The sequence below is a fragment of the Phocoena phocoena genome, chromosome 3, assembly GCF_963924675.1.
Source record: "Phocoena phocoena chromosome 3, mPhoPho1.1, whole genome shotgun sequence".
Classification (NCBI taxonomy): Eukaryota; Metazoa; Chordata; class Mammalia; order Artiodactyla; family Phocoenidae; genus Phocoena; species Phocoena phocoena.
Genome location: NC_089221.1, coordinates 16183633 through 16199460, shown reverse-complemented (window position 1 = coordinate 16199460; position 15828 = coordinate 16183633).

The following is a 15828-nucleotide window of genomic DNA, read 5'->3' as shown; positions in this document are numbered from 1 at the left end:
ATTCTATCAAACGTTTAGAGAAGAGCTAACACCTATCCTTCTCGAACTCTTCCAAAATATAGCAGAGGGAGGAACACTCCCAAATTCCTTCTACGAGGCCACCATCACCTTGATACCAAAACCAGACAAGGATGTCCCAAAGAAAGAAAACTACAGGCCAATATCACTGATGAACATAGATGCAAAAATCCTCAACAAAATACTAGCAAACAGAATCTAACAGCACATTAAAAGGATCATACACCATGATCAAGTGGGGTGTATTCCAGGAATGCAAGGATTCTTCAATATACGCAAATTTATCAATGTGATAAACCATATTAACAAATTGAAGGAGAAAAACCATATGATCATCTCAATAGATGCAGAGAAAGCTTTCAACAAAATTCAACACCCATTTATGATAAAAACCCTGCAGAAAGTAGGCATAGAGGGAACTTTCCTCAACATAATAAAGGCCATATATGACAAGCCCACAGCAAACATCATCCTCAATGGTGAAAAACTGAAAGCATTTCCACTAAGATCAGGAACAAGACAAGGTTGCCCACTCTCACCACTCTTATTCAACATAGTTTTGGAAGTTTTAGCCACAGCAATCAGAGAAGAAAAGGAAATAAAAGGAATCCAAATCGGAAAAGAAGAAGTAAAACTGTCACTGTTTGCAGATGACATGATACTATACATAGGGAATCCTAAAACACTCCCATTTACCATTGCAACAAAAAGAATAAAATATCTAGGAATAAACCTACCTAAGGAGACGAAAGACCTGTATGCAGAAAATTATAAGACACTGATGAAAGAAATTACAGATGATACAAATAGATGGAGAGATATACCATGTTCTTGGATGGGAAGAATCAACATTGTGAAAATGACTCTACTACCCAAAGCAATCTACAGATTCAATGCAATCCCTATCAAACTACCACTGACATTTTTCACAGAACTAGAACAAAAAATTTCGCAATTTGTATGGAAACAAAAAAGACCCCGAATAGCCAAAGCAATCTTGAGAACGAAAAATGGATCTGGAGGAAGCAGGCTCCCTGACTTCAGACTATACTACAAAGCTACAGTAATCAAGACAGTGTGGTACTGGCACAAAAACAGAAAGATAGATCAATGGAACAGGATAGAAAGCCCAGAGATAAACCCACGCACATATGGACACCTTATGTTTGATAAAGGAGGCAGGAATGTACAGTGGAGAAAGGACAGCCTCTTCAATAAATGGTGCTGGGAAAACTGGACAGGTACATGTAAAAGTATGAGATTAGATCACTCCCTAACACCATACACAAAAATAAGCTCAAAATGGATTAAAGACCTAAATGTAAGGCCAGAAACTATCAAACTCTTAGAGGAAAACATAGGAAGAACACTCTATGACATAAATCACAGCAAGATCCTTTCTGACCCACCTCCTAGAGTAATGGAAATAAAAACAAAAATAAACAAATGGGACCTAATGAAACTTCATAGCTTTTGCAAAGCAAAGGAAACCATAAACAAGACCAAAAGACAACCCTCAGAATGGGAGAAAATATTTGCAAATGAAGCAACTGACAAAGGATTAATCTCCAAAATTTACATGAGCTCATGCAGCTCAATAACAAAAAAACAAACAACCCAATCCAAAAATGGGCAGAAGACCTAAATAGACATTTCTCCAAAGAAGATATACAGAATGCCAACAAACACATGAAAGAATGCTCAACATCATTAATCATTAGAAAAATACAAATCAAAACTACAATGAGATATCATCTCACACCTGTCAGAATGACCATCATCAAAAAATCTAGAAACAATAAATGCTGGAGAGGGTGTGGAGAAAAGGAAACACTCTTGCACTGCTGGTGGGAATGTGAATTGGTTCAGCCACTATGGAGAACAGTATGGAGGTTCCTTAAAAAAACTACAAATAGAATTACCATATGACCCAGCAATCCCACTACTGGGCATATACCCTGAGAAAACCAAAATTCAAAGAGTCATGTACCAAAATGTTCATTGCAGCTCTATTTACAATAGCCCGGAGATGGAAACAACCTAAGCGGCCCATCATCGGATGAATGGATAAAGAAGATGTGGCACATATACACAATGGAATATTACTCAGCCTTAAAAAGAAATGAAATTGAGCTACTTGTAATGAGATGGATAGACCTAGAGTCTTTCATACAGAGTGAAGTAAGTCAGAAAGAAAAAGACAAATACCATATGCTAACACATATATATGGAATTTCAGGGAAAAAAAATGTCATGAAGAACCTAGGGGTAAGACAGGAATAAAGATGCAGACCTACTGGAGAACGGACTTGAGGATATGTGGAGGGGGAAGGGTGAGCTTTGACAGGGCGAGAGAGAGTCATGGACATATACACACTAACAAACGTAGTAAGGTAGATAGCTGGGGGAAGCATCCGCAAGGCACAGGGATATTAGCTCGGTGCTTTGTGACAGCCTGGAGGGGTGGTATAGGGAGAGTGGGAGGGAGGGAGACGCAAGAGGGAAGACATATGGGAACATATGTATATGTATAACTGATTCACTTTGTTATAAAGCAGAAACTAACACACCATTGTAAAGCAATTATACCCCAATAAAGATGTTTAATAAATAAATAAATAAATAAATACTCCCCGTCAATCACAATCTGTTTTACAACCTGTTTATTTTATCTCACAATTATGATAGGTATATCACTATATATGATAGCAATCATATATGCCCATGTATATATACACATAAATAGTAAAAATATATTATGCAGTATATTTATTTATTTCATACCATTTATAGTTGAATGACTCATAAACTCTGGGCTTTCGATTATCTTTTTTAACATGAATCTTTAGAACTAAAACAATGAAAAAGTACATGTTATTTCAAACAATGATTAACTGAAAGAATGGAGAGTTTATTAAATTTAGAGCTTAGAGAAAAGGGTAGAATATAATTAAATGAAGGTAATTTATACCAACATCTTTATTTTATAGGGGAGAAATCTTAGGCCTGCAGAAAATAGGCAAAATATTTAATATAACCAAATTATCTCATAACTATGCCTAAAACAAATTCTCAGTTCCAAGTCTGTACTATTTTACATAATACATTAAAGAGACAGAAAATATATATTTTAAGTGGCAAGATAACAGTCTATGGAATCAAATGAATCTGACTCAAAACTCCATAACCATCATTGTTTAAACTATGAGATCTTGGGAAGATCATTTAAACATTTTGAGTCTCAGTTCTTTCAATCTGTTAAATGACAATAACTGCATTTCGCTTTCAAATTTGTGGCAGGACTTATCAACTCTCTATGGGAAGTAACTAATAATGGAGCCATGTCACTAAAATCTTATATAAGTGATAGTTTTGTGGTGTTGCTCTTGTTTATCATGGCTACTTTGAGCCCAAGAGGCTATCCTTTGAAACGGTCAAATATTTTTTCTATAAATTAGCTCTCTAATAGTGGGCCATATTTTTCAGCATCGCTATCATGTAAAATTGTGCCGGGAATGAATCACACATGATTTATAAGAAATGCAATTTGTATTTTATTACCAAAAAAAATTGTCTGTTTCTGTACATCAAAATAAATTATATGTTTGCTTCTAAATTTAGTAATCCTTCTGTCAAGAAATTAATCAAATCATAGTCTTCTCTTTTCATTTGAATTGCTTGCTATGGATTTATTCAATTGTATTAGTTTCTACTCTATTGCTGTTATCTAATCCTGATTTAGATTTTTTTTCTTTCACTAACACATACATTGCTTAACGGTAGACACTTATTCTTTTTTTTTCACAATTTCAGATGCGGAGTCTATTTACATTAATCCCATATTATTTGTCCTAACTGAAAGTACCCTCTGTACAATATATTTAGGGCATTTATTTTAGCCTGTATAGTGCAGAAATCCTCCCACACAACTCCAACTACCAAAAAGCAGGCATTTCATTGTGTGTGGGAGTGTTGTCTGACAGCCTAATGGATAAATGACATATTTAAACAATTTTACTATATTAAAGATCTTTGTCTAAAGCATTTTGGGGTTACTCTATTCCCTATTGTAAATGACATATTTTAGAAACTTGAAGCTGATGTTCCTTGTTTAACCTGTCAATTTTAGTTTCAGGAGCTACAGTGTTCAGAAGTCAGTGCTATAAGCATAGCTTTTTATGTATTTTGTACATTGGTTCTGTTTCCTTGCATTACTAACTTCTAGGATTCTATCACACATTTGTGCCTAACTTAAAAAAAATAAAAATTGATGACTGATATTGGATTTATCATTAAGGAGATTATTAATAATAAGTCAAGTTAAATATAACTTATGATTGACATGCCTTATTACAAACTTATTTCTTTCGATTTCTCTGGTACTACACAACTTTCTGCTTTAAACACTGCAACTAGCTCTTCTCCTGATTGACTTTCTCTCACTCCTCCTTAAAGATTTAGTTCTCTGTCATATTTTTTATTATCTGCCTCCTCACCCCCTTCATCCAGAAACTATGTTTGGGCTCAAATGTTTAACTATCGCCTCTTTGTGGATGAAATATTTTACAGTAATAGGAAGACTAGATTTTCCTTCCATCTCGGAATATTGTCCAATGCTCTATATATGAACAACTTTTGTTCAGAAAGGAATAAATCCAATGACAACTAGAGAAAACATTTCCTAGAGCAAAAACAACAACAACTATCACGCACGACACCAAAACCTTGGCCCTGATTATTCTAGCTCATTTGTAAAGTAGTACTGGGGGTGAAACTGAAAGCAGGTGTTTCTGTTATGTTATCAATTTGTGTAAATTCCTTCAATAAAATTTTTCTCAAAAGGACACACATATTTGTATTTGTGTGTGTTTATGTGCATTTTCATGCATCTCTTCACTATCTATTAAAATACATATTCATGCATTAGACTGCATTGCATCAAATATAGGATGACGTTGATTTTAAGCTGTGCCATTGTTTTATTTATTGTTAAGAAGGAAATTAAAGTAAGTCTATGAATTAAATTCTGGCAAACAATCAATTCTAAGATATTTTAATTTTAAAGATATAAAATGTGAAAAACCATGAAATGGGGTCAGTTTATACTGTATATTGTATTTCCACGGACTGTTGGGAATTCTGCAAAGATTGGCCAATTTTCTGGCTGGAGATTTTGTGAACAGAAGCATTAGAAGATGAGAGGGTGGAATTAGATAATAAGAGCTATGTAGCAAGTCAAAGCATATACTATATTGTAGAAAGATGAGATTCTATGAAGTCCATGGTGAGGGAAATGGGAAGAGAAGCTGATGTCTTTCAACACACTGGAAAAACTCAGAGGGTGATATAAGGGTATCCTTTTGGGTTCCCAAAAGCTATCAAATGTGCCTCACAATAAGGACAGTAGCTGGATACCACCATCACTAAAGCCTGACCTTGGTGATATAGTTTGAGATGGCAGAGAAATAAGCACAAGAAGCCATCTAGTATAACTTTCCATTTCTACCCACATGGTTTTCCCCAGTAAATAGATCTCTTTTTCCATAGGACACCTTAGAACTATGGAAATTAGGGAGCATAATACATTCATGGATTTTACAATCAGCTTGACTTTGGATGAATATTTTACTCATTTTCTATTGCTGATGTAACCAATCCACACCAATTTAGTGGCTTAAAACCACACAAATGAATTATAACAGTTCTGATGGTCAGAAAAGTAGGTGGGCTCAACTGGTTTCTCTGCTCAGGGTCTGCTCAGGGTCTCTCAAGATTGAAATCAAGGAATTAGGTTTTATCTGGTAGCTCTAAAGAAGAATGTGCTTCCAACGAAATTCAGGTTGTTGGCAGAATTCAGTTCCAAGCGGTTGTAGGACTGAGGTCCCAGTTTCCTTGCTGGCTGTCCACTGGGAGTCATTTTCAGCTTTTAGAGCCATTTGATTCCCTGGTTCATGGCCTCCTTCATCCTCTAAGTCAGCAACAATGTCATTCCCTTCCTGCCTCATCACTCTTGCCTCCAGCAGGAGAAAGTTCTCTGCTTTTAAGGGATCATGTAATTAATTAGACTGGTCCCAACTGGATAATCCAGGATAATGGTCCCTATCTTTTAAGTCCATGCAAAGGACATTTAGCCACCTGAGGTCATCTAGTCACTGGTTCCAGAAATTAAGGTGTGGACATATCTGGGAGGACCATTCTGCCTACCATATTTATACCCATAATGCAAACATTTTAAAACCAAAATGTGCTGAGAAATAGTGGCCTAGTCTGAGGTTAACACAGTGAATTTGAGTGCTTCATTTATTCTCATAACTCTGTAATTCATGTCCCCTCCTCATTCCCCATCTGCTGATATAATTGAAATTATAATTTTATGTCTTCTACATTTCATTATCCACTCTAGGAACACAGGAGTTAGCATCCTGAAGAGTATGAATCATGTTTGCATATGCATCAGGGGAAATCATTCACTCAATCTACACTCTGTATTACATAACTGTAAGAGTTATGTACTGTGGGAATGCTTGTCATTAAATAACATTAGTGCATATATAAAATCAACCACTACACCACCAGGGAAGCCCCAGTATGTGTTTATTTTTGAACAAATATTTATAGAGCACCTGTTATATTTTCTACTCTAGCTGTAGGAGGTACAGCAGTGGACTAGAGAATGCATCTACTTTTGTGGAATTTATGTTTTAAATATCAAATTCTGATAGGTTAAAGTGGTGGTGGGGAACAAAATCAAAGCTTTCTTTCACTTTTCAAAAATTAAATTTCCAATGGTGTCATAAAATAAAGAAAATTAATTTTAATAACACGGCTTTTTGCAAATGCACTTAAAGACAAAAATTGCTTGTATTTCTCTCAATTTGTGCTTCAGAGGTTACAGACTTACTGTAGGAATTTAATGATGCTGAAGGTCTTTGGCTCTGGTAATTAAATGTATCAGTCTAATCAGTATCTATTTCATATTTTAATCTAAGGTTTCATACACAGGTAGAAGAGGCTTGGTTATGATAATATCATAGGTAAGTCTTTAAAAAAGAACCATGCTGGATAATACACCCTACTAGATATCAAGACACTATAAATCAGCAGTAATTAAGAGAGTATATATTGGCACAAGGATAAATAAAAAGATTTTTAGAAGTCAAACTAATTAATCCATAAATAGACCCATATTAACGTAAGTCCTTGATTTATTAAAAAAAAAAGGAGGTACTGCATAACAGTGAGAAAGAATAATCTCATCAATAAGTGTATCTATATTAATCACAAATCCATATGAAGGCAAAGATACTTGACTCCACAGCACACATATAAACAAGAAACATTAAACCCAGTACACTGTGGGACAAAATGTGAAATATAAAATAATAAATTACAGATATTTTAAGAAAACATATATTTTCTGACCATAGAAATGGCAGATTTCTTAAACAGGGCACGAAAAAGAAAAGATTGATAAAAATTGAGTAATATTAAAATTAAGAACTTTTGTTCATGAAATTACACTAAGGGAATTAAAAAAAAAAAAGAAACAGTGCAGAGTGAAAGAAAATACTTGGAATACGTATGGCTGACAAAGTACTAATATCCAGATCATATAGAAAGTTATGCAGAATGTCTTCAAATAAATTAGAAAGAGATTGAAAATACAAAAATAAATGGCCAAGAGTCCTGAAACGGCAGTTCACCAAAAAGGATAGCTAAAATGTCAATGAACGTGTGAGAAGAAAAATAATACTTAACATGATGTATCACTGCACAGTCACCGGAACATGAACACGTGATGTGTGTGGGGTGGGGGGTGGGGGTGCAGGGGGTGAAAATACCAAGTGCTGGTGGGAAATGGAGCAACTGGAATGCAGATATGTTATTGGTGGAGAAAGTGACGTTCAAAAGCTCCACCAGGATGAACACGTGCATACACTATGACTCCGAAATTCCACTCCAGAAGGAACAGCAATGCATATAAATGCAGACCAAGAGATCTGTACAGGGATACTCAAAAAAGCACTATCTGTAGGATCCAGAAGATGGAAAAACATACTCGTCACAAAGAGAGCAAACAAATTCATTTCAGAATATTTATACAACACAATACTGAATAGCACTTTAAGTGGACAAAGCTACCCTACTTACAACATGGACGAATCTTGTAAAATATTCTGATGCACAACAATAAATAGTGTGTGATTTCATTTATAATATATAAATTTCAATAGCAGGCACAACTCAGCCATGGTGGTTATGCCAAGGGAGGATGTCTGATAAGCTACATGAAGGCTACCTTTGGAGTGCTGGAAATGTTCTGTTTCTTTATAGGGACAGAAGTTACATACATATTTAGAAATTGTTACTGTAGACTTATGTGTGTACAATGGTACATAGGATTTACTACTTTATATGTGTTTACATCTGTTTCTCTACATTCATGCTTTAGTTCAAATTATAAATGAACAAAAAGTATGGACTTTAGACTTGTACTAACCAAGTAAAGTTCTAATTGCTAAGCACTATACATTATAACATTGGACAAATTACTTTAACCTCTCTGAACTTGTCTTCTCGTGTGTGAAATCAGAACTATATTACTGAATTAAAGATCTGTGAATAATAAAATTACGAACGTTTTTACATCTTTTTATGTGCCGGTCCATGTACATTATGTGCAGCATTCCATCTAGTTCTCACAATAATACCATAAGGAAAGTGCTGATATAATTCCTGTTTTAGAGATGGAGTCATACAGGCTTAGAGGTAATTAAATATCTTCCTTAAATAGTAAGTGACAAAGCCATGATCCTCTCTCATAACCTCTTTATCATAGATGTAAATAAAGAATTAAATGGTGCTATGCATTTTTAGTACTACAGTGATCAGGAATTTGGGGGTTGCAAGTAGTAGAATCACAGCTCAAATTGGTATTGGCAAATAGTGGACATTTTATATCTAATAAGGAAACTTGCAAAATAGGCAAGAGTGTACCTAGGGATTAACAATGCCTGGAATAAAGTAATATCCTGTCTACCTGTGCCTGATGGCTTACTCTTAATCCACAGAGAATTCTAAGCACATTGGTTTGGGTCCTAGACCGTGTGGCCAGAGTATAATAGTAGTATGAGTGGCAGTCCATGATGAGCCAATGTGGCTGGAGAGAAGGGAGTAACATCTCCTTCAATGTAGATTTGTTTGTTCTCTGAATTATATTTGTATATTAAAGATGGGCTCTGGGAAAACAAACTGTACATGTCCATCACAACATGAGCATGGAAATATTCAATAAATGTCAGCCATTATAATCATTTTCATCATGTTTAGAGGAAGATACCCCCATCTTTGTTTTCTTTGTTTCTAATATCAGAATGATATTTTAAAAAAGAAAATGTCTTCTCTCTCATCATATTCTTGTAGTCATTTTTCAGCAAATGCAGTGGATACTATTAATATTTCTACTTCTAGGAGTCACAGAATTTGAGGTTCTTTTAAACATTTTCCTTGTAGCCGGCTGGCTTTGCCTGAAGGATATAGACAATGGAGGGGAAATTGTATTTCTGCAGAGGGTGTAGAATGGTGACTCTTTCCCCACAGGCTTCATTTTACCCAGAATGAGAAGGAAAGTGGATCTCATCAGGTAGCAAGTACGCTCGATAGGGCGGATAACATTTTTATAGGTGATCTATGGCTTCCTCTCTCTTCTCATCAAAGTGTGTTTCAAACTTCTGACAGTAGGGCTAAATCAGAACTGAAGTTAGATCAATCATATAATTGCTTTCATACAAGGGCTCCTTACCACGTCTCTGTTTGAATATGAACCTTAAATTCTGAATCCAAAGACAAATACTTTTACTTATTCTTTTACTTATTCATTATCAGAGATTAGGCATGTGGGTTTAGATAATCTACAGATGACTTTAATGCCCCAGTGGCCTAAGGAAATCAGTGACTTCTAAAATTAAGTCAGAGCAGTGAGGGAATATGATAAAACAGTGATTCTCATCCTTGGCTATGCAGTAGAAATGCATTGGCAGTTCTTAGAAGTATAGTCCCCATAACAGACCAATTAAAATATAATCTCTGAGGACATGTCCTAAGAATAGTATTTTCTATGATTCTCTCTAGATGAATCAAAATTTCACCAATATTACCAAGATCTTAAGAGAAATAGGGGATCCTGTTATAAACCACTGCATTAATTCCAGAAAGAATTTAGCTTAATAAAGACTACTTTTTTTTTTCTGGTGTACTTTAACATATTTTGGAAATATTTCTATTTTATATCATTTGCATTTTAAGCAGAGAGTAGAGGAGAAAATGTGTGAATTTTCCCCCATTTTAGTTCATTACACTAATGAATCTAAGCACAAATGCTGAGTCAAATTTCTGCCTTTTTTTCACTTGCCTCAGCTGAGTAGAGAGAAAATGTACATCAGTTAGGGAAAGTGTGAGGGGAAAGAAACCTCAATATGCTGAACTGATTTTGCTATAAGTAGAAAGTAGAAGCAATTGATTCCCAGGCTATTCTACACACATAAAATGTATCTGATGCTCAAGCAAATTTCAAATTATAGGCAGGAGCTGGTCTTACTTGTAAGTCTTAATCACCTGTGGCAGTGTCATTTCTAGGTCATAAACATGCTTTGTCACCTCTTATTTATTTTAAAGGGCCTTGACTTTATCATTCACAATACGCCCATGTATTTTATCATCAAACTCATACATTTTTTAATAATGCAAAAATAAATAAATACGTGCCTATGCATGCCCAGATGCATCTCATTTTTTTTTTTTTCTTAAAGTAGCATTCTCCCAAATGGCTAGCTCCTTACTTTCCCACACTTAACTGGCAATAGACTTTCTTTTTCCTAATAATTTTCCTTACAAGAACTTTGTTCCTCATTATTTTCTTATATGTAATTTTATATGTAAATGTATACACACACATATAATGTCCTTCATGAAATACAGATGACAAATATTTTACCAGAAAACCTTACCTTTACACATTTAAATGGGCTTACACCCAGAGTTACTATTTTTCAAATTAACCAATGCAAACAACAAGGATTAATCTCCAAAATATGCAAAAGCTCATACAGCTCAATATCAAAAAAGCAAACAACCCAATCAAAAAATGGGCAGACATTTCTCCAAAGAAGACATACAGGTGGCCAAAAGACACATGAAAAATGCTCAACATCGCAAATTATTAGAGAAATGCAATCAAAACTGCAATGAGGTATCACTTCACACTGGTCAGAATAGCCATCATCAGAATATCTACAGATAATAAATGCTGGAGAGGGTATAGAGAAAAGGGAATGCTCCTACACTGTTGGTGGAAATGTAAATTGGTACATCTACTCTGGAGAACAGTGTGGAAGTTTCTTAAAAAAACTAAACGTTGAGCTACTGTACAATCCTGCAATCCCACTCCTGGGCATATACCCAGAGAAAAACATAATTCGAAAAGGTGCATGCGCCCCAATGTTCATTGCAGCACTATTTACAATAGCCAAGGCATGGAAACAACCTAAATGTTCATCAACAGAAGAATGGCTAAAGAATATGTGACATATATATATATAATGAAATTTTACTCAGTCATAAAAAAGAATGTAAAATGCTATTTGCAGCAAAATGGATGGATCTGGAGATTATCATACTGAGTGAAGTAAGCCAGACAGAGAAAGACAAATATCATATAATATCACTTAAATGTAGAAATTTTAAAAAAGTGATAACCAATGAACTTACATCCAGACTCACAGACATAGACAACAAACTTATAGTTACCAAAGGGGAAAGGGGGGTGCAGGGATAAGATAGGAGTTTGGGACTAACATATACATACTACTGTATATGAAATAGATAACTAACAAGGACCTACTTCACAGGGAGCTATACTCAATATTTTGTAACAATCTATAAGGGAAAAGCATCTGAAAATAATATATATATGTGTGTGTATATATATATATATATATATAGCCAAATCATGTTGCTGCACACCTGAAACTAACAAAACATTGTACATCAACTATACTTCAATTTTAAAAAGCAACATCAAAGAAAAATAAATAAATATGTACATTAAGAGAAAGAAATTGAAATAAGATTCCAGTATTACAGTATGTAGGTCTTATAGTTGTTATTTATTACACATGTTTATGATGATGTTAAATATATAGGAACTTTTCAGTAAATTAATATTTAATAAATGATTAAATGAATGTAAAGACAAATTAATGAGTTCTTAAATCAATATTTCTGGATTTACCAAGCACATAGAACTAGGTGGAAGAGAAAATGGATAATTCTATTTATGCCAATACTTAAAAAAATTTACTCGTGAAAATAAAATATAAATTTAAGTTGCCTACTTATTACTACCCATCTGCCACATAAGCATTCAAAGATTTCCACAAATTCAGTATAATAATATTTAATCAAAATATAATAAAATCACTGCTTCTGAGCTATATATTTCTTGTTATTTCATTTTACTTGTTAAACTGTAAGGCAAACGGTAAGACTTTATCAGATAAAATTATAAAACTCTAACGAAACACATTATAATAGACGTAACTTAAGAGAGACATACACCATGTTATAAATAGGAAGAATATATAATTTGAAGCTGTGGATTTTCACTCAATTTAAATGTATTCATTCCACAGCAAAGTAATTCACAGAGCTTAATGAGACAATTCTCAAATTTATACAATATTGATATAGCAAGGTCATTTTTGAAAAAGGGCCAAGTGGGACAACTGTTCATTCATGATACCAGGACTTATGAAGAAATGTTAGTATTGATATTGTGGCATTAACTCAGAATTAATCAATGGAGTAGGATAGAGATCCTGTAAACAGGCGACTTTGGTGGATGACAGAGATTGCTTGTCAGGTCATTGAGGAAAGAAGGGGCAGTTGAAAAAATAAAAGCTGGAAACAAATGACAGAAAAAAAAAGATGGACTTGATACAACAATGTACTGTGTATTCAATGATTAACTTCAGACCAGACAAATTCTTAAAGACAAAAGTCATCACCAATAACAAAACAACAAACAAAAGAAAAAACCTGGGAAACACTGATTGGTAAATTTTTTATACTCTAAGGTTTTGAAAGATTTCTTTAACAAGACATAACAAAATTAGTCATAAGGAAAAGATAGATATATGTGTCTATATTTAATTGAAAAACCAATACAAAAGGACAGAAAAGAGAAACTTATGGTTTATTATTGGATTATACATCTTCATATTTTAAATATTGTGGATCTTCCCTATTTATCCTTAAAAGCCTCTATTGCTTTCTTAAATTTTCCCTTTAGAACGCAAGCCCCATGCAAACAAGAATCTCATCTGTTCACTCCTGAATCCTTAACATCCAGGACTGCATCCAATGCCCACTTGGTGCTTAAAATTTGCTGGCATTGAATGACACTTTCAAAAGGTGTGATTTTGTTGTTCAAAAGTCTAAGATCCAGCTAGAAACTAACAACAACTGTGAAATAATTAAGCTTATTTGTTAGACCAATTTACTCTCAAATGAACAATAAATATCTTTATAACTCATCAATAAATAACTGAGCTAAACAATGAAAGAAAAATGATATTTGCAGGAGATAAAGAAAAGTTATAAATGCTGGGAATCAACTTAGGAAATGTGAAGAATTAAACAATTAAAGGGTATAATAGTAGAGATGTACAAATGGAAGAACAGATCTTATTTTTACTAAAATATCTCAAAGTTTTCAAAATGTTTCAAAATCATGTTTAATTTCAAATCCAGCCATTCAGAATACCAACAAACACACACACACACACACACACACACACACACACATTTATACTTTTTAAGAGTTTAAACAGTTATTTTGTCTGGAAGATTATATAAATGGAGAGAATAAATGAGAGGGTTACTTTTTTTTTTACTTGACTAGCAGACTAACTCAGTTTTCCCTTTAAATGCTTTTTAAAATATCTTGTACTCATATACATTTTAATAATGAAAATTAAAAGATAGTACTACATAGAAATAAAATGCATACATTTGAAAACATCCAATTTAATCAAAAATATCAGACATAGTAGAGCAGTGTTTTTAATCATAATGAATGTGCAAATTAATATGATTTTTCACTTAACTTTAATGCCTCTTCACGGGAATTTAATTAAAATAAACTAGGTACTCTTTCTAATTAACAAGGCAAATTTAAATTGATTTAAAAAAATGAATGATACTAGTGCTCACACAGTCTGTGCCTTATACAATGAGTGCAGATACAGACTAACATATAAGACATCTTTCTGGGTGACAGTTAGGGCCTTGTGAGCTTTTAACTGGCCTTGAAATACTTTTCACCGATGATCAGGTTGTTAAGCAGATGGCTGTTTCCCTGACCTTTAAAATCTGCTTTTCTTTTCATAATTACCTGTGCCTCATAATGGATCAAATTCTTCATTTTGTGTAATTAGTTTTTATATTTCTAATATATGTCTGCTCTAAAATATTACTTAAAGAAGTAGAAAGAGTGCATATATTTATAAGTAGAAGATTTTAATTGAATCCATTATCCATTGGGTGAGAAATTTTGGAGTGGAATAATTTTCTGAATTAAAAGACATATGCATTCCCTTAGCACAATGTGTAGATGGACCAGGTGTCTTTGTTTTTTCTGTTTCCTTAACCTGAAAGTTACATCTCACACGAGTGTGGTACAGAAGGTGGAACAAGAGAGGCCACAGTGGGACTTAAGTATTCCATTTCCCATAAGGAAGACACAGCAGGCACTGTATAAAGGATGTATTATGCTCTGATCTGGTTCTAAAGGATGGTTGTGAACACTTATCCAGGCAATGTGTCCTACTAGACCTCACACTTGATGGAAAGTCTCGATCATAGGAGATACTGTGTTTGCTTAGACATTTGGGCATTGTGGAAAGTTTAAGAGCCCTGTCAATCAAAGTCCAAGAAATTTATACTGGTATAGCATGTCAATTAACTACTCTTTGCCAACATGCTGATGGAGGTGTTTGAAATTTCTCTCTAGTAGGTGAACATTTGCAGATTCTTGGTGACACCTAAGATAAATAAAATGTGACAGCAACTACGTCAATTGAGGAATTTGGGGGAAATGGTCTATTATTATGGATCTAAATGACTAAAAATAATCTTAATAAAAGTCCTCCAATCCCAGTTTCACTATTTCGTCTGGATAGATGAAGTCCTGGCAATGTTTACAGCCGTCCATTTCATAGTTGTGAACACAACGACTCTCAGATTGACACGAGGACCCCAGCAGCTTGAAAGGACACTGGGGATAGGCTCTACCCCACTAAATATTGTGGGGAGTGCAGGGGAGCAGTGTGATGTAAGCCTGTTAGAACATTAAAAATACACCTGCAGAGTGCACCACGGTCTAGTTTTTAACCCCTTTGACTCTTATTTGTGCAATCCCAGGCAAGACATTTTTTACTCATCTTTATATTCTGCACCTTGCTGTCCCCTCACACTCATCTCGCATCCTGCACTCCTGGGCTGCTTTGTGGTGGAGGCTAGTCCCTCCCTCCACTTTCCACGTCCTGCACATTTCTACTCCCCTCAGTCCTGGCTTGTGACCCAATAACCATGCTCCTTCCTTTCAGGTGACGTCAGAAGTAGGGCAGGCTAACTGACTATTTCTCAACTAATATGAAATCACTTTTCTTAAACTTTGATGAGCTAAAACCAGTATTAAGATAGCAAGTAATATTCTTACACTTTTTTTTTTAAGATATCAAATTATCCCTT